This window comes from Papaver somniferum, chromosome 6, assembly GCF_003573695.1.
Source record: "Papaver somniferum cultivar HN1 chromosome 6, ASM357369v1, whole genome shotgun sequence".
Classification (NCBI taxonomy): Eukaryota; Viridiplantae; Streptophyta; class Magnoliopsida; order Ranunculales; family Papaveraceae; genus Papaver; species Papaver somniferum.
The window spans coordinates 117,438,813-117,457,647 of record NC_039363.1 but is presented as its reverse complement, the minus strand read 5'-3'; the positions used below and the strand labels follow the sequence as shown (position 1 = coordinate 117,457,647).

Here is an 18,835-nt window from a genome sequence, read left to right as displayed (position 1 = left end):
TGATATTTAGCGGATCCTTCTCGCTGTTTAGCAGACACACTCTTCATATCCAGCTGTATAGCAGATATAATTTTCTTTGTTTTGCTCGAGGACTAGCAAAATATAAGTGTGGGGGTGTTGATAAGTACGTATGTGCTACATTTTGTACCCATATTTATATTAGCTAGGACTCGATATTGTTGCTAATAATACTATTTTAATGCTTTTGTAGAAAGTAGAAGTAAATCCAATCATCCAAAAATAAATGGCGAAATGTGAAACTAAAACAGTGCTTGCCACAAAAAAAAACCCAGCAAGGTTACCCGAGACACCAAAACGAGATAGAGAAGGGATGATACACAAGTGGGACGGTCTAATTGAAAACAAGGAGGTCAAGCACGTACACATGCTTTCCCCTGAATCATGGTTTTGTGGGGCTCATAAGAACAGTCGTGTGATTTTCAGCAAATTGCAAGCAGAAAACATTATAGTGGGTTACTATGCCATGTGTCGTCGCATATTTACACATCCAGTTTTGGGAAGTTGAAAAGGCATTAGCTGTTAAGGAAATCTTGTTAGGTAGTGGAATATTGGAAAAAATAAATAGGTCCACGTGAATATCTTATTGAAGGGAGAAAAATGAATTAAAAAGATTTCGCTTTCTCACCCGTGGGATTCTTTTTAAGTCTACCAAATATGCATGCAAGCAAAATGAAGAAGAATATATATGGGGAGATCACATTGATGACCACCATGCAAGTTTCAATTAAGTCTAATTAAGATAATGACGACACGCCTTTATTTGGTATATATTTTTTGTATTGTGAAGAAGAAAAAGGTGGGTTCTGGTGACTGTTTTAGGAGGCCGGTTTTGGGAGCTCTCTCTTGCGAGAGGCTGAAACCAGAGAAGAGAAAAGAGAGGTGCGACTACGGAAGTGAAAAGAAGGGTTTGCAATTCTTGTGATTTCATTTCTATTTTGATTTGATAGTGATTCTCTTTAATTTGTTTATGGATTTTGAGAAAGTCATGTCTATCTAAATCCTTGTAACTAGGGTTTATGTTGAAACCACTTAGAGTATTATGCTATTTTCATTTGAATAATATTTAGCAAAAGACTATTATGATTTAATTAGATTAATTCTTAAATAATATTTATTGATTAATCGAAATACAAGTTGTTGCTTCACCGGTTTTAAAACATATGTGCGTAATCGATAGTTTTAAAAATATGTTTGTCTTATTATTTGATGATCCATGCTTGGTTAGTTTCTTTGATGGGTTATGCTTAGAAAAGCAAAATAAAATTTGTGAACTTATATTTAGTTTCGTGTAATTTTCTCGCTAACGCAATTTGATGGTGCATGCTTTGGTTTACTCTTTTGATGTACCATGCTTAGGGTGTCCCAGCGATATTTGCGACTCTAATACTTATAATAGGTGATGTCGATAGAATGAACAATAGTCAAATATTCATGGATTATGTTTCATTTCAGTAATTGAATAGAAGTTGTGGTTGATACTATAAACCCTGGTTACCGACACTCCCATTGAATTTCTTTTATTTATTTAGTTTAATTTTATTATTTCATTTTACATTTCTCAATTATAAAAATCTAAAAAAAAACATTATTTCTGATTATTAGAGATATTGATTACAGTATTTTCACCACTCCTAGTGGGAACGACCCGTACTTGCCTATGTCTACTAGTTAGACACTGTGCGATTGTGGTTATCATATAGGGTTTCCCGAAATCCTAACATCGGGTCATGGTAAAGGCTGGGACAATGCATATCACAAATTATGTGTCCGACTTCAAGAATCGGATCTAGCGATCTCCAAGCTGGATCATTTGTATGCTGACATTCAAGAAACCTTGAACACTACTATCTTGCAGATGGAAGGTAGATTTAGGTGCCACGCATAACATCGCTGATTACGTCGAACTTTTAGTTTCTGATGAAGTTCTGTTTGGTTTTGCAGAGTCCGAAGAGCGTCATAAGAGCCAAGTCCTTCGCCTTTCCAGGAAAGGGATGAATTTCGCACGGAGGTTTCTCGCCTCAAGACTGAGATCGATGATTTGAATGTCGATACGGATGAGATGATTGAGACTTCTGCGAAGGTAGCGAAGGCATCTCGCAAGAATACTCATAACTACCTGACCTTTCTCTTCGGCAACTACTGCGACGAGCAAGGCATCCCTCATCCTACTTTTCCTCTGGAGGTATTCTTCGATGACGAGCAACCAAAGGATGATATGGTCATCTTGGGTGAAGAGGATAGACTCTCTGAAGATGGCGAGGAGCGGAAGGTTGATAATGCAAAAGTTGAGGAGGAATAGTCTAGGGGTGCTTCTGCTAGTACTGGTGCTGGTCTTGCTGGAATGGATGATGAAATCCATGGGACAACAGTTACTGACGACGTCCTTCCTCAACAACAGTCTTAGTTTTCTTCTTTCATATTTTGGTTTTATGCTTGACATACCTTGGTTTTATGCTTGACTATCTTGGAAACAATTTGTCTTTCTGGGCGCTCCCAATCTTGGGGGGCAAAACATCTTAACCTTTTGGGTGGAACTTTTGATTAAATTTTATGTCCATGATTTTTATCATCCATGATTTTTATTTCTCCAAGTATATACTTACCGAGGGAATACTCAAAAGAATAATGAATTTTGAAGTATATACTTGCCTCTTATTCTTTTGTGTGTTTCCGAAGTGGGGTAAGTGGTATCTCGCCGCATCTTATTTTTTACTTCTCCTCCATATGTCATGTCTATCTTCAATTTTTTTATTTATTTTGCCCTTGCCTTTGTTTCTGGGCTTTGCCTTCGCTCTTCTCGTCGAGGTGAAAAGTCAAGTCCTTCAAGGACATAAAACGTAAAATCATTGCCTATTCTTTATCATTTTGTTTCCACCACACAAGCTTTGAAATCCGTGAAGCATCTTGCATTAATTCATTTTCTGACTGTTTTGTGTTACTTTATACAAGGTATTATCTTGCCTCCTAATTAAGGTCTTATTTTGCCTCATCCTTTTTGAAGGAGTTTAATTCGACGAAGTATCAGACGCTTATTACCCTTGCGAATAATAATCCATCTTCCTCGCCTTAACATTTGTTTTATTTTTCTCCGCGACAATGCGACAGGCCTAGCTATTCCCATGAATATTAGCCCCATGACATTTCCGTCTTTTTTGGTCACACATCTCCCTAATCTGGAGGGTGCCATCCCTTTATATTCCCCCTGATTTCCCCTTCAAGGAGGGTAACCCTAACATGAATGTTGGTCTCCTCCCATCCAGTTATTACGACAGTCAGTTGTTTTCGTGGCTTCTTATCTCCTTCGCCGATATGGCTTGGGGTTACGAAGCCACACCCTAAGTGGAGTTTCTTTGGGATTGAGTGCATCGTAGCCAAGACTTGCCAAAAAGACATGGTCGGTAACGCTCCAGACGTCCCAGGCACCCGCAGCTCAACCGAATACGTCGGCGCCTTGGTCATATTTCTGCACCCCTTACTGAAGGCTATCATAAAAAGGGACCCTCAGCGTATATGCCTTATCATTGCCCCTAGCTTATCTCTCTGAGAGTTGTTCACGACATTCGTTAGGTCTTTCCTCTTGCACTTTCATGCGAACTAGGGTGCATGCCGTGGATTCTCAGCCTTCCTAGGCGAAGGTTTTAAGTTTCCCTAGAAACTGTTTATTCATGAATTTTATTTGCCTCCTAATGTGAGGTCTTACCTTGCTCTTGTGAAATTCATGTTCATAATACGATTTATCAAAATTCATAAAATTTTCATTGATATCCTTTTGAAATTCGATACATTATCAATTGATAGATTGAATTAAGTATATTCATCTGGTTTCTATCACTCTTCCTCCATTATCAGCGTTCTTCTTCCATGCGAATGTGCTCATAATGATACCTTTTTAATTCCTTCATCTTTATTTCGTTTCTGATCTTAAACAACGTCATGAATAATGGCTGCCTAGTTGATAACGCATAGATAAATGAGCGCACTAACTTCTGAAATTCTCCCTTTTAGATCCCTGCAAATCGCGTCCCATCTTGCCACTAGACTTCGCAGATTTTCATTTTCTCTTTGCCTTAACGAGAACAGTGTTGCTACTTCTGGTTTGCATGGTTTGCTATTTGCACACTTGTTTGTTAGCTTGGGTTGCGGCCCGGTTGCCTTTTCTTTTATTTGGGTGTTGTTTCCTCTCCTGCCGGCCATCATCGATTGCTGCGTTAAATACTCTCCTTCTCTGAATTCCCTCCTGCTATTCTCTATATCTCTCTTTAAGTCTTCTCGTTCGTTTTGTTCCCCTCGCCCCTTGCTATCTCGCCGGTAATCACGACATCCTTCAGCTACCCTTTTTGGAGCATAATTTCCTCTTTGCGTACTACTCCCCTCTTGCTTCCTTTTTAAATGATTATTCTTAATTATAAGTTTCTCATTTTGTCTTTCCAACCTTATGCGTTCCTTCACTAAGTTTTCCTTCTTCCGTATCTCTTGGTAGAGTTCTTCCTTCAATCGCTCCATTTCTTCTTCTTCGCTAGCCTTCTTCCCTTTAACATGCAATTTGACGTTTTCATCAGCCTCTCGTTTCAACGCCTTTTTACGCTTAGAAGTGTCTGTCTTTACTCCTCCTCTCGGGGTTCGTTTTTCTTTAACGGCTTCTTTCTCACTTCTCGATGCCTCGCCATCTTCAGTCGTTTTTCTTTATTTACCTTTCCACTCTACTTTATCTCAGCTTGACCTTCCTTTTCTGGAGTCATCTCGTTCTCCTTCTCGTCATCACTTATCTTTTCTACATCCTCGTCTAAGTCCCTTGGTGTTGCGCTCAATTCTTCACATGTCCCGATTGTATATACCATCAGTTGCGCAACTCTTCTTTCTTGGCATGCCTTCTTACTTTGTTCGATTTTATTTCTTTGTTTCTCCTCATAGTTATGGACATCCTTCCTAATGCAATCTTGCGCGTCTAAGATATCTCCTCTTATCTCACCAATTCCACTTGGCATAGGAAATCGTATTGCTTGATGATATGTAGACGCAATCCCTTTTATTCCATGTATCCAGGGTCTCCCTATGAGGAGCATTGTAAGGTGAATCTATGTCTATCACGCAGACTGTGACTTTCGTTTCCAGCTCGCCAACAAACTTTTTTACCACTATTTCTCCTTTCGGCTTAGATGCAACTCCATTAAACCCATAAATGTTGTACGTCGATGGCACGAGATCAGAGTCTTTGTACCCCATGGTTCTGAAGGCGTGGTAAAAGTGTATATCGACCGAGCTCCCTATATCCACTAAGATTCTGTCAATTTCCCAGATTTTCTTCTTTTCGGCTTGATCTTCTTCCCACTTTGAGTACTTGCCAAAATTCAGGGTTACAACCAAAGGGTTCGTGTGGGAGTTTCCTCCTTCAGGTGCATCCTTTGCTGAGAATGTTATCTCCCTTTTCTACCATTCTTCTAATGGTTCTTTTGTTGTAACATTGAATATTTCATTTCCCTCAAAATCCCTCTTATGTACTCTTTTAAGTATGTTGTCATGGAAATTTTGGATGCTCTTCGCTGCATGTATTATTGTATTACAATTCAGCTTTTCTGTTCCCCGATCTATTTCAATTCGGTATATTTTCTGGTTGTCACGAGGTGGTGGTGGTGGTAGTACATAGCCTTCCAGAAAATGTGCGAGTTTTCCCTGCTCTATCAAACGAAGTATAATCCGTCGAATGTTTCGACAGTCCATTGTGTGATGCCAATGAAAATGATGATATCTGCAGAACTCATGACTCCTGGTCCCTGGGGGTGGTTCTCTTTCCAAATTGGGTGGTGGTGGGATCTCCTCTGTTAATACTATTTCCTCCCATATCTTTTCTACAGTTGTGTTAAGCCTAGGGAGCTTCAAATCTTCAAAATCTGGTGCATTTGGTCTTCGTTCTCCAAATCTAGGTCCTTGATTATTCCTTTGTTGATATCCTGTATTGTAACTTCGCAGCTCATAATTCCTTCGTCTTGACTCCTCGTACCTCTGTTGATCGATCCATTCTTGATCTCCACTTGACACATCTACAAGCTTCGTTGGAATTGGATTTGAAGGTTCTCCCTTCTCTGGATTTGAATCATTCTTCACGGCATGCACTGTCCTCGGTAATAACCTTGAATTTCCTTCTTTTGCTGGAATCCACGCCACTTCGCTAACTTGCCTCTGCTTTTCTTCCAAGGCTATGTATTCCTCTTGGTACTCTCTCAATTCATTCATCGTTAGAGAGTTTCGAATAATGAATATTTGAGTGTATAACAAGTCAGTTGGGATCAAAGCGTTCACGAAAGCTAAGATGAAATTTTTCTCGTCAACTCTCCCTGCAAGCTCGCTACATACCGTTCTCCACCTCGTCACCAATCCTCGCAGGCTTTCTGTGGGTCTCCTTATCAAATTGAAGAGAGTCTCAATTCCTGGCCTCAACATGTTGTTTGTTATATAAGTGGTCAGAAATATCTTTTGTAAGTCTTTGAATGACGAAATTGATCTTTCCGGTAGTCCATCAAACCAAGCTAACGCTTCCCCGGCCAAGCTCTCGGAGAAGTATCGACAAAGTACCGCATCATTTCGCCCCCATTGCATCAACGAAAGGGTATATTGTTTCAAGTGTTGCACAACGCTTTCAGACCCGCTGAATATGCTCGTTAGCGTCGATAGCACGCATTTCTCTAGGATATCCGCATGCATTATCTCATAGGTAAATGGAGATTTATCGGCCTCTTCTATTGCCTCCACCAGCTGCACTCTGCTGCCTCTTCACGAATTTTTTATCAGTGCTCTCATATCTCGAAGTTCGTCCAAGACTTCCTGGTTCAGGTTCCCTTCGTTTCTCTCTCCCTAGGATCTCTTCTCATCACACTGAGCCTTCCTTCACCGTGTCTCCTTTCTTCCCCATCTTCCCGGTTTTAATTCGCTTTCATTTTCTCTTCTCCTCTCATTTTTCCGTGCCTCCGTTCTTCTTCGTACCTACGCCTTTGATCTTCCCACCTTGATATTTCCAATGCTCTCCCCAACTCTCTCTCTTCGCTGATTTCTCTTTGTTTCCGTTTTCTTCGTTCTCCTCCGTCTTCCTTGCGAGTGTTCCTTCCTTGTCGTAACTCCCTTTCCCCTGATGATGTCGTGTTCACCTCTGAATCCGTGACTTCGGCTGCCATTTTCTCGTTCCGCTGGCGATTCTGCAACACTAATATGGCATTTTGTCTTGTCAATCGGGCATGTTGCTATGCTAAATTCCTATCTCGCTCCCTCTCAAGACGGAGCGTCTCCCTTAGTTGCTCCAACGTCATGTCTTCTTCACCAATGTTCTCCTCTACTTCCTCACGAGTCATCTCTTCTCCTGCAACAGTTTTCGTGTCGGAAGTATGTACAGAACCCTCTCGAAAACGATCTTCGTTGACCTCCTCAGTCTCCCGCTGGTTCACGTGTTGTCTCTCTCTTGCAGCTGATGTTCCTCCCCTTTCCAATCTTCCTCATCTTTTGGCCTCCAATCGTTTTCTCCTCCTCGTCGCTATCATGTGTGCCGCTTGATCTGGTGTTCTAGTCATCAATCTATCCTAGTTTCACTACCGGATATCCTTTAAACCCTAGTCTTAAATAGGATGTCTCACTAAGATCTCTCTCTCCTACAACTTCAGCTTCTCTCCACTCCTTAGATGAGGATGAATCCCCAATCTAAGTTCCCTGTTTCTGGACGCCAAAATGTAACTACTGGAAACCCAGTAGCACACCCAAAGTGATAGTAACCAAGATCTAAGTTATGCTAAGTAATATAAACACAAAGATTTTTATTGATGAAATCATTCAAAGTAACAAAGATACAAGTTCTTCAATACAAGGAAACCCTAATCTCACTCTAGACTTAGCTCCCCCACTCCACTAAAATCCGATCACCCTAATCTTGCCCAAGGGCCTTTATTTATAGGCTAATCAACCCTAATGGGTTACAACTCATTTTACTTCGCAACATTCTCACGGAGATGCTTTATACTTCGCCCGGACCATTTTCCATAAAGTTTTTCCCCTTCTTTCGCTATTCTCACATGGGTCTGTCGGGACACCTGTCTCTTTTCTTGCTCCATAATTTATCTATCTCGCGGATTATCTTTTCAGCCAAGTAATCCTACTTCGTCCGTTACGACTTCGTCTTTGATATCTTGTTGGATACTTCAACTTAGTGCGGGTTTCTTCGCTTCAGCACTCACTCTTTTCGTACTTCGTAGGGACGATCAACTGACGAGATAACTCTGACACTTGAATTGACAAGTCTCTGACTGTAACCTTTCAGTGAGATTTTCCATCCCCATCTCTTCCCTTTATGTTCAACACGTGGAAAACCTATTTCGTGTACCTACACTACCAGTAAAAGTAAGGATGTACGGTATCACCAATATACTTTTTCTCTGGAAAGGGTTCGTCTTAATGCAACCAAAAGCGCGTGCACAGTGCAAATTTTAGTATATATACTAAGAATTATGGTAGTGAACTGTTATCCACAAAAAGGATATTGCGTATCCAAATATGGCCCTAGAAACTGGTACACAATATCCAAAAGATTCAGTGCAATTGAAAGAGCAAGTTGTTTTGGAGAAAAAGGGTGACTTCTGGAATCGTGTGAACTTAGGGACACTCATAGTGGAACATATAGCGGTTTTGTTTGCTCCTTTCTACTTCACTTGGAATGCATTTTGGATGGCAGTGATCCTGTACCTAGTGACATTAAATCTAGGAATAAGTCTTTCTTATCATAGAAACCTTACCCACAAGAGTCTTAAGCTCACGAAATCACTTGAATACTTGTTTGCTTATATTGGACTTCATTGTGCACAGGTTAGCTAGCTAGTTACATTTCTCTTTTAGTAACTCATTTCTTTCTGTGTTTGCTCTGCATGCATGTTTATTGTTGACGTCGTTGAACTTGCTCATCAGGGAGACCCTATGTTTTGGGTAAGCAATCATCGTTATCACCATCAGTTCACAGATTCTGTTCGAGATCCTCATAGCCCTATCGAGGGATTTTGGTTCAGCCACATAGGTTGGGCTGCATAACAACTATCTCCGAGAGAAGGTCTGATTCTATCCCCGTTGTTTAATAGTATTAGCGCAAAACAAAAGCGGTTTTTTTACTTTAGGTTATGAATGGTATACATCTCTCAACTATATCGGTATCTGTTTGATCGACAAAGGTACAATATTGATGATATGATTCAAAAATATGATAATTCTTTGGTGATATTGTCATCGATATCATGTTTTGCAGGTCGGAAAATCAAACAATGTCGTGGATTTAAAGAAACAAGCCTACTACCGGTTCCTTAGGAGAACACATCTACTTCATCTTGTTGGACTGGCTCTTCTTTTGTACGTCTTTGGAGGGTTACCCCACCTTATCTGGGGAAGGGTAAGTTAGTAATTAACAGTCTACATGTAGATGGGTACGATTCGATTCGGGTACGAAATTTTTCCTGTTTGGACTTCAGTACAGTACTGCACGTTGACTGTTACTATATCCTTTGATCCGACTTTAATCTTACTTGTTAAACTCCTGTTTAGACAATCTTTTGAGACTTTTGGAATAGAATTGATTTTACAGTTTTGTTTTAATTAATGTTGTACAGGGTGTTAGAATAGCTGCTGTGCACCATAGCACGTTCATAGTGAATTCATTGTGTCATACATGGGGAAAAGGCCATGGACCACTGAAGATCTATCCAAAAACAACTGGGCTGTGGGCTTATTAGGATTCGGGGAAGGTTGGCACAACAACCATCACGCCTTTCAGTTCTCAGCTCGGATAGGGCTGGAATGGTGGCAGCTTGACATTCCTTTTTTTTTTCTTTTTTATAACTGGAGAATTTTATTTATTATATTTTGTCAGCCTCAAAATACCTGGATAACAAAGGTACTATAAGCAGTTTATCATGACTAAATTCCTCAATCACTAATCTATTTTTCCTAACTGACTTCAAAATAGAATCAGCTATTTGATTGAGATTTCTACTAACATGACTAATCTTCGAAAACTGAAACGAATCTAATAAGAGTTTTATATCTCTTAAAATTTTCCTATTTTCCCATCTCACAAGAAGGGAATTATTAACAACAGTTTCCGCGTCTACAACCAGGTGAATCTTGTCTATCTCCATCGCTTTAGCCAATTGAAAACCTTCCAACACTGCTCTACATTCTCCAGCTTCAGCATCGATCACTCCAGCTACATAGGATCCTTTGAAGACGGCGCAATCACCAGTAGTATTGAATAAAACAATACCAGAACCACAATCATTAGTATCTTGATCAAAAGAAGCGTCAACATGAAATTTAAAAACTTCTTCCTCTTTCCCTGAAGTGCACATTAGAGTTATTGCTAATATGACTATCATGTGATTCTAAACCTGAATGATCAGTTGGAATACTATTAACACTATCCTGCACAAAAGAACTGAAGCTATGCAGATGAAACACTGATTCCTATAATGGCATTAGACTCAAAATGCTCAAGTAGATTTATAATATACCAAGCAATGTCAATCGTTTCAGATGCATTAGAAACTGTCTAGCTAGTTGATTATTATTCGAATGTATGAGAATGGAATTCCTCCAATCATTCATCTGCATGATAACGGCATTAGCTACAGAATCAATATTAGGATTAACACCATCAAAGTTTTTAGCACATCTTGCCTTCCATATATACCACATACAAAAAGCTACGATTTCATACTTTTTAAAATCTAGAACTAAAGAGTTACTACCTGTTGAAAAGAACTGACACACCCATTGATGCAAATCATTAGCTAAGAGCAGATTAAACATGCTAGTATCAACCTTGTTCCAGATATCCATTGCAACACTACGGGAGATAAATAGATGTGTAGATTTTACATTCTGATTACACATAGGAAAAAGATTGCACTGGTACTTAATGATTCTAGCAAGTTTATACTTAGTTGGCAGACATTTATGTAGAAATTTCCACATAAAATGTTGGACTCTAGGTAGCAGGTTATGTTTCCAGAAGGAACTCCATTTAATACTCATGTCATTTTTACTGGGTTTGAGTAAGAGTCTATCAGTTAATATCACTTTATAAGAAGATTTAACTGTAAAACTATCATTACTACTTGGTTACCATCTAAGCTTATCTTCTCCATTGAAAGGGATTCTAATCTTTAGAATTTCTGTCACAGTATTTCTATCAAAGAAAGCATTAACGATATCCAGCTTCCAACACTTCATATCCTGATCAATTAATTGACTCACATGCACCATATTAGAAGAGTAAAATTGAGTTGAGGGAGGTCTGTGCATATTTGGAATCCAGTTGTCTTTCCAAATATGTACAGACTTACCATTACCAATTTCCCAGACATAAAATTTTTTGATTATGTCCGGGCATGTGCAGATTCCCTTCATATCCAAGAGCCCCGTTTAGAAACACTGCCACACAATGAATTAGAATTCATAAAGTACTTACCCCTAAGAATACAGGCCCATTTATCATCAGGATTCTCCACCATTCTCCAAGTTAATTTTGCTAGAAGAGCAAGATTTAAAATATAAGTTTTCCTGATATTCAGACCTCCTGGCTCTTTTGGAAGAACTATGTCAGTCCAACCCTTAGTAAAACAACCTTTTTCTCCTTCTTTTTTACCCCACCAAATCTCATATGAATACTGCCCAACTTGTTAGTAAGCTCCTTTGGCATAGGAAAAACAGCTAAGTGATGGATAGCTAAACTTCTTAGTACTGGTTGGTTCTGTTGATGGTGGTTTTTAGTTCAGGGATAAATTTGTAAAGCCTTACATTTAATGTGTCGTCATTCTGCAAGGAAACGAATCCATGTGAAAGTGATGAGTGTTCAACCTCTTCACTGGCGCATTTATTAAGCAACTCAATATTTTCTCATGAAATTTGTCCAGAATGGTGCATGTTGCAACAATCCCAGATATTCTGTAAATTTTGGCACCTTGCTTGTATTATTCAATTAATATAAGTTCCTTTGAATGCATTTTGTGCTATGTTCCCCGGCTGAACCCTTAATGTTGATATGGCATGACAATTTGTGTTCACTCGCAGCAGAGTAGCATGAATTTCCAAGTATCAAGGATAAGGTCTTTTCATAAAGTATTCAATCGGAAAGCATACTGCTCTCTGGAAATGAACTTAAAGAACTCTGTATCAACACGTATAATTCAATCAATTTTGTGATAATTCACAAGATTCAGATATTACCCTGACTAATTTGCAAAAATTAGGGTTTTGCGCCTCGCGCAGTATATCAGACCTTGCCTGTCGAAATTAAGCCTAGGCAAACTAGATAATTAAATCTGCCATGGATTAGTGGGCGCAAAATCTTTCCCAGAATCAGAAAACAAGAAATAAAGGAGCCGCAGAATAGGAGCAGCAACAAAGGGAGGCGTAGCCATGCTTTAGGCCAGCCGACGCCATTTGCCATTGGCCACACCCCATGTTGCCGAAACCGGCCCTACTTCCCTCGACCAATCAGGTTGCCTTAAATCTGCCACACGCACATAAGTTGTGGTTGGGCCCATACTTGCCGGCCCTATTTCCTATCGACCAATCAGGTCACTTTAAACTTGCCACACCCACGTTAGAAGTGTGTCCACGCCCATGCTTGGCCGCTCTCTCTTTTTATTGACCAATTAGGTTGCTATAAACCTGCTACAACATTAAGAGAGGTAGAATTGCGCCATAGGGTCATAAAGCCAATTGGATTCCCAAAAACCGCACCAACATGCCAATGGCATGCTAAATGCACCATTCCATTCCGCATACTAATGACATGACAAACATGCCATGCCGAGCCGATGCGCTAAATGTGCATGCCAAAGGTGCTACTTTGCTGCAGTAGCAAGCCAAACGTGGCAACATACCATAATTAGTGCACTAACGTGCCAATCCACCTTCTGTTCGTGGCCAACGCCATAACAGACTTCAACGTGGTTCTCCTATCCAGTAGCACGACCTTTCTCTAGTGGTGATGGATGAAACCCTAATTTCCAGTCGTGGCGTAAATTATGCCACTTCGGGCCCCACAACATTCCACGAGACGTACAGACTTATAAAACCCTAATAAAGGCGCCATACCATAGCCACTCGTGGAAATACTTGCTCCTGTGGTAATTTCCACATGATGGCCTGGATATGATTCCTTTGGCATGGCTCTGGCATCACTTGCACAAAACTCCATTGTGCCACGGTCACATGCCGCACGCCGCATGTGCTAATTAGGGTTTCGGCATGCCAAACCCTAATTTAGGTAAAGTTTCTACGCAACCAATCCAAATAATGTTCCACAGAACATTAGGATTGATATGGATACTGGAACTGATGTTTCCACACCACATTTGAGTCCAACACCAATGTGCCAAAATATGGCGGCCACGGCTACGCCAGGCGCCACTTGCACCATTGTGTTACTGGCATGCGCTGACCATGCCAACCATGCCACCGTGCCACTGGCATGCGCTAAAAGCGCCACTATGCCATTAACATGTATCAATGGCGCCACTGTGCTATTGACAGGAGCCAACAGGATGTGGCCATAATCAATGGCCACCCTTTCTCATGAGATAAAATCTTATCCGTCCAAATTCGCCATGGAATTGACAGGCTTGTGGAAAGTTTCTGGCGACTAGCCAAGACAAGCCTAATCGCACCACATGCTATTTTCCTATGCCAAGTCTCTTGACTTTGACTTGCCACATGTAGCAGACTGCTACACGTTTTCCACGAAAAAACTCGAGACATCAAACATGTCAGAAACTGGGGGATACTCATCAGGGTATTGCTCTGGCGGTTTACAGCGTGCGGCGTGCAACACGCCCATTATAAGAAAGTGTCAGGAAACATGGCAGTTAGAGGTGGCAAGAAGTAATGGTTGTAAACAAATCTGTTTCCTTCATCGTGGAAGCCTGGTTTCTGGCGGTTACACATTACTCTACTATTTCATCACTCAATCACTCCCACTTCCTACGAGACCAGGGTGCGTTCAATTATGACTTGTATAAATAGATTTCACCTATTTCCACAAAACAACAAGTTTTGGGGAGAACAAAAACACAGTATCCAGAAAAATACCAAAGAACTGATAGCTTTCATTCCGCAAGCCAGTTCCAAATTCGGATACAAGTCATAAAATAGCCACGCCTTCAGAATTAACCATTCTGGTCTCAACACCTTCTTCGCTTCCCTCCCTAAGACCAACCCTTCTCCTTCACTTTGTGACCGAAGCAAGACTGGAACGACCATTTCTTGGTTTAGTCCAGGATTGTACAGATTGATTTCTCGAATCTAAAAGTACTCCCATGCAGTGCATTTGTTTTAGGTTTAGACTCGTTTCTCATCCACGCACCCAAATTACTAAAATCAGCAGAAATAGTTTTTAACCATAAACAACTGGCGACCACAGCGGGAGATTAAACTCTCGGTTGCAATTCCAATTTAAAAAAGATGGTTGGTCTTAGAACTGAATCCACAAATTCATGTTCCGCTCAGAACCTGGAAAATGACGACATATCCCTTCCTAACGCTATACCCAATGGTGCAGCCAATGAAAAAAATCCCAAGACTGATCGAGTTGGCACGAGTTCAGGAGATCCACACAAGAAACATGGACCTGATAAAGGAGGCGATAAACAACATACTCGATTTTCTTGTCAGATTGACATCATATTGGAGCGGTTCATGATGCGTGTCGTGAGTGCAATCAAATTAAATCACTTATTTCCACATAATTAACTGGTAATATAATGGAATCAAGGATCGTTCCCACGAATAGCAAGGAGTTTAGTTGTCAAAAAGGTCACAAATGGGGGGTTTTGGCTTTTAGATTTCAAAGTAAATAAACAAAGCAATTGAAAGATTAAGTTGTAAGCAATAGAGAGAGAGAGAGTTGATCGAGGAATCCTTCTTCGTTACTAAACCGTCATCCGGTTATTATATCAATCCATTCATCCTTAGTACAGATTATCACCAACCGTAAAAAAATAGCTAAATTAGTGTTATCTCCTAAATCCCTTAAGTCACTGGACACGGAAGTTCTCGACTACCAGATTCTATTCAATAAGCCACCAAGTAGTAGAAAACTCAAGGTGTAACCCAATCAAATTATTTAAGCTCTATGAATTTATAGATTAATCCTACTAGTTAGAGTCTTAGATCAAGGTCCACTTTTTAGTGTTGTTTATACACACAATTTCTCTACAGAATCCCTTTGCAAGGTCTCGTGTTTTCTACTTATGTACGATTTTTTCGACGATTACTTACCTCCTAACTCAATACTAGTATTAGATTAAATCAACTAATCAATTCAGTTGTCCACCTAAACGATCAATCAATCAATCATAAAAATTCTTTTTAGTATGAGCAAACGATAATCATATGAAGAACTTCAAAATAGATTAATATAATAACTCAAATCTTGTCTAGAACTTAGAATTCATCCTCAATCAATTATGGGTTTAGCTACTCATGGATGTAGAAGCATCCATGTTAAACATATAATAAAAGTAAAGAGATATCGTTACGATTGATGAGAAGCGCTCCGAAACCCTAGCTCCGTTGTTGTTTCTCCTCTCCAAATTTGCAAAGTTGTGTAAAAGATATCTTCTTAATGTTTGAGAGGTCCTCTTATATAGTTTTCAAGAGATCCAGGTATTAGAATCCATCCGGGACCAAGTTTCCTTGATTTGGAAGTCAAAATACGTCAAAACGAACCCAATAAGCTTGTCTCAAGTTTATTGTCGAATTCCCCAATGCAATACCGAAAGTCGGTATCTAAAATACACCTTCTCTGCCCTAAATATGGTTACTTTCGGTAATTCTTTACCAATGCCGAAAGTGGGGGTCTAAAATACATCATCTCTGCCCGAAATATGGTTACTTTCGGTATTGCTTTATCAATGCCGAAAGTGGTGTTGTAGATTGCCAATTTTCGTCTCAACTGTTTTGGCCGTAACTTGTTCGCCCAAACTCGGAATGACCTCATTATTTAGCCGTTCTCTTTATAATTGAATTCTCTTCAATATGGTGATAAGAAATCCCGAATTTGGATGAGTTGAACTTGTTCTTCTAGTCCTTATTATGGTTTCGACCTTCTTTGCTTCTTTTCGTCGCTCTTCTTCCACTTCTTTCGGCTTTAGACACTTGGATCTTTGGAGAACTTCACTTTATAGCTATTTTGTAGCCTTTTCCATTGTCTTTGAATGATTCACCTAAAGAAACAAATAAAATGGAAAACAAGAGTAATACAAAGATAATATGCAAGAAATCTAACTAACACAAGCATGGAATTAACACTAAAATCATGTGAATTATGTACTTATCAAATTCCCCCATACTTAGATTTTGCTAGTCCTCGAGCGAACTACCTAAAATACAAAAACTCCATGTCGTCGAGGATACAGATGCACTTAGCAAATGAAACATTCCTTTAAACCCCTAGGTGTCCCTAGTGGACGAGTTATAGTCTCGTGAGGGCTTACGAGAGATATACCCACAAAACCTACTCCAACTTCAAAGCGTTCCAGCTTCCCAAACATCCAAAGAGCTATGAGGACATAGAGTTTCTGCATGATAGTAATAAGAAGTTAGAAATACCAAAGAACATATTCTCATTCTTAAATGTTGAGTGAGAAATAACCACACCATAATGAGAGAACGCGTGTTTGAGAGCGATCAATAAGCATTTCGCTTCGACTTCTGCCTCACTTAAAAGGATTTTATGATAATTGCACTCAATAAGACGGCTTTTTTATGGGTCTCACATGTGTGTAGGTAGGAATGAAGAGATAATTCTACATACGTTGAATGGTGGGAAGGAAACCTTCCGAATTATTTCTGGAGACCCCACAAGATCGTGGGAAATAAAAAACTTTTTCTGATGATCTCTAAGAAAGGAAATCAACCATTATTATTAAAAATAGAGGATGAGAGTACTTACCACCTTCACATATGATTGCAATGATGATAACATCACTCTCACAGCATCCAATAGAAACGTAGTCTTCAGCTCGTCTTTTTCATCTTCTTGGTCTTCGGTCTTCAATTATTGATGATAAACTCTTGAACTTCATAAAACTTTGACAATTTGTAACTCTTTCTCTTCAATTTCCTTGTTGCCTGAAACTTTCTTATATATATATATATATTTTTTGAATAAAAAGATTGCAACTACAATAATAACAAAATTAAAATTAACATGGCCATGAAAGAAGTACTTTACCACTTTGTTCTTCACAACTTGTATTGTCTTCGTATCATAAACTTCAATAACTCTCATATTTTGATTTTCTCCGCTCTTGTACTTAGTCTTCCACTTTGATATAGAATTTTTCTCCTTGTATTGTAAGTCTTCAACATGTATATAAAAATCTGCTCATTGTATGTTGCTTTACTTGGATATGAAATTTTGCTCTTCCTTGTATTGTTGCTTGTAAATCTCAAACGTCTTCAACTTTCCTTGTAGATTTTGATGTCGCTCCCATGCTGATGATGATGGTGTTTCTATGGATATGTTGTTGATGAGAGAGAGAATGGTGCTAACTGCAAATCAAACTACAAGAAGGGGGTCTTCATCTATAGACGTCACCCTCATGATTGACAAAATTAGCACTCAAGAGATCAAAGAGTAGTGCTTCTATTGGTGGGAGGTTGGGTATCTCACCATTCTACCCGGAATTAACGTACGTTGACACACACTCAAAAGAAAGCTCTTTAGTCAGCTACAAAGAAATCTGGTCTGGTGCCTCAGTTGATTTGAAAATAGGTAGTCTCCACTAATGATTGATCAACAACTCTAATAATGCATTTCTCCCTGCTCCTAATTTGCATCACCGGCATGATTAAATCCATTATTTAACACTCTAACAAGCAAGAAATCCAATGTAGTTCCCTAACACTTCCAAGTTCAGTTATGTCGGTCAGAATTCTCTATGTAAACATACCTAGAAGTATGATAATGACTCTAAAATCTCTACAAGTTGGAGGTTTTATGCAATTTTTTTGAAAAACTCTATATGAAAAATATCCAAACACTCTCCCACACTTAAACTTTACATTGTCCTCAATGTAATTGACTCTTCCTAAGTAAATTCAAGGTGGGAAATCCTAATATGATATGTAAAACGAAGAAAAATAAATAAGATAAAGATAGAAATACAAAACCGATGGGTTGCCTCCCAGTTAGCGCTTAGTTTTACGTCCTCGGCCCGACTTGGCATTCTTCAAACTACTCCTCCAGAGGGAGTAAATCACGAAATTCGAGCACATCCATATCTACATACGCAATGCTTTCGTAATAAGGTTTCAATATGTGGCCGTTGACCTTCGAAGTTGTCCCATCTCGGAGACTAGTTATATCAACTACACCATGAGGATAAACATTAGTAACAACATATGATCCAATCCATCTGGACCTTAGCTTACCAGGAAATAGTTTAAGACGAGAATAAAATAAAAGAACTTTTTTCCCCACAACAAAATTCTTTCGAGAAATTATCTTGTCATGGAAAAACTTAATATTTTCTTTGTAAATCCGGGAACTTTCGTAAGCATCATTACGTATCTCCTCGAGCTCATTAAGTTGTAGATTTCTTTGCTTCCCCGCATTGTCATAATCCATGTTGCACATCTTTATCGCCCAATAAGCCTTGTGCTCAAGTTCAACCGGAAGATGACAAGCTTTGCCATAAACCAACCGATATGGAGACATACCAATTGGTGTTTTATGTGCCATTATATATGCCAAAAGTGCATCGTTGAGTCTATAACTCCAATCTTT

The 18,835-nt window shown here is 39.4% G+C and overlaps 1 pseudogene; it reads left to right on the top strand.

The window, feature by feature from the left end:
* The first annotated feature begins 8,550 nt into the window (after window positions 1–8,550).
* The window catches only part of LOC113291364, a 53,495-nt pseudogene continuing 43,210 nt past the window's right edge, over window positions 8,551–18,835 (top strand).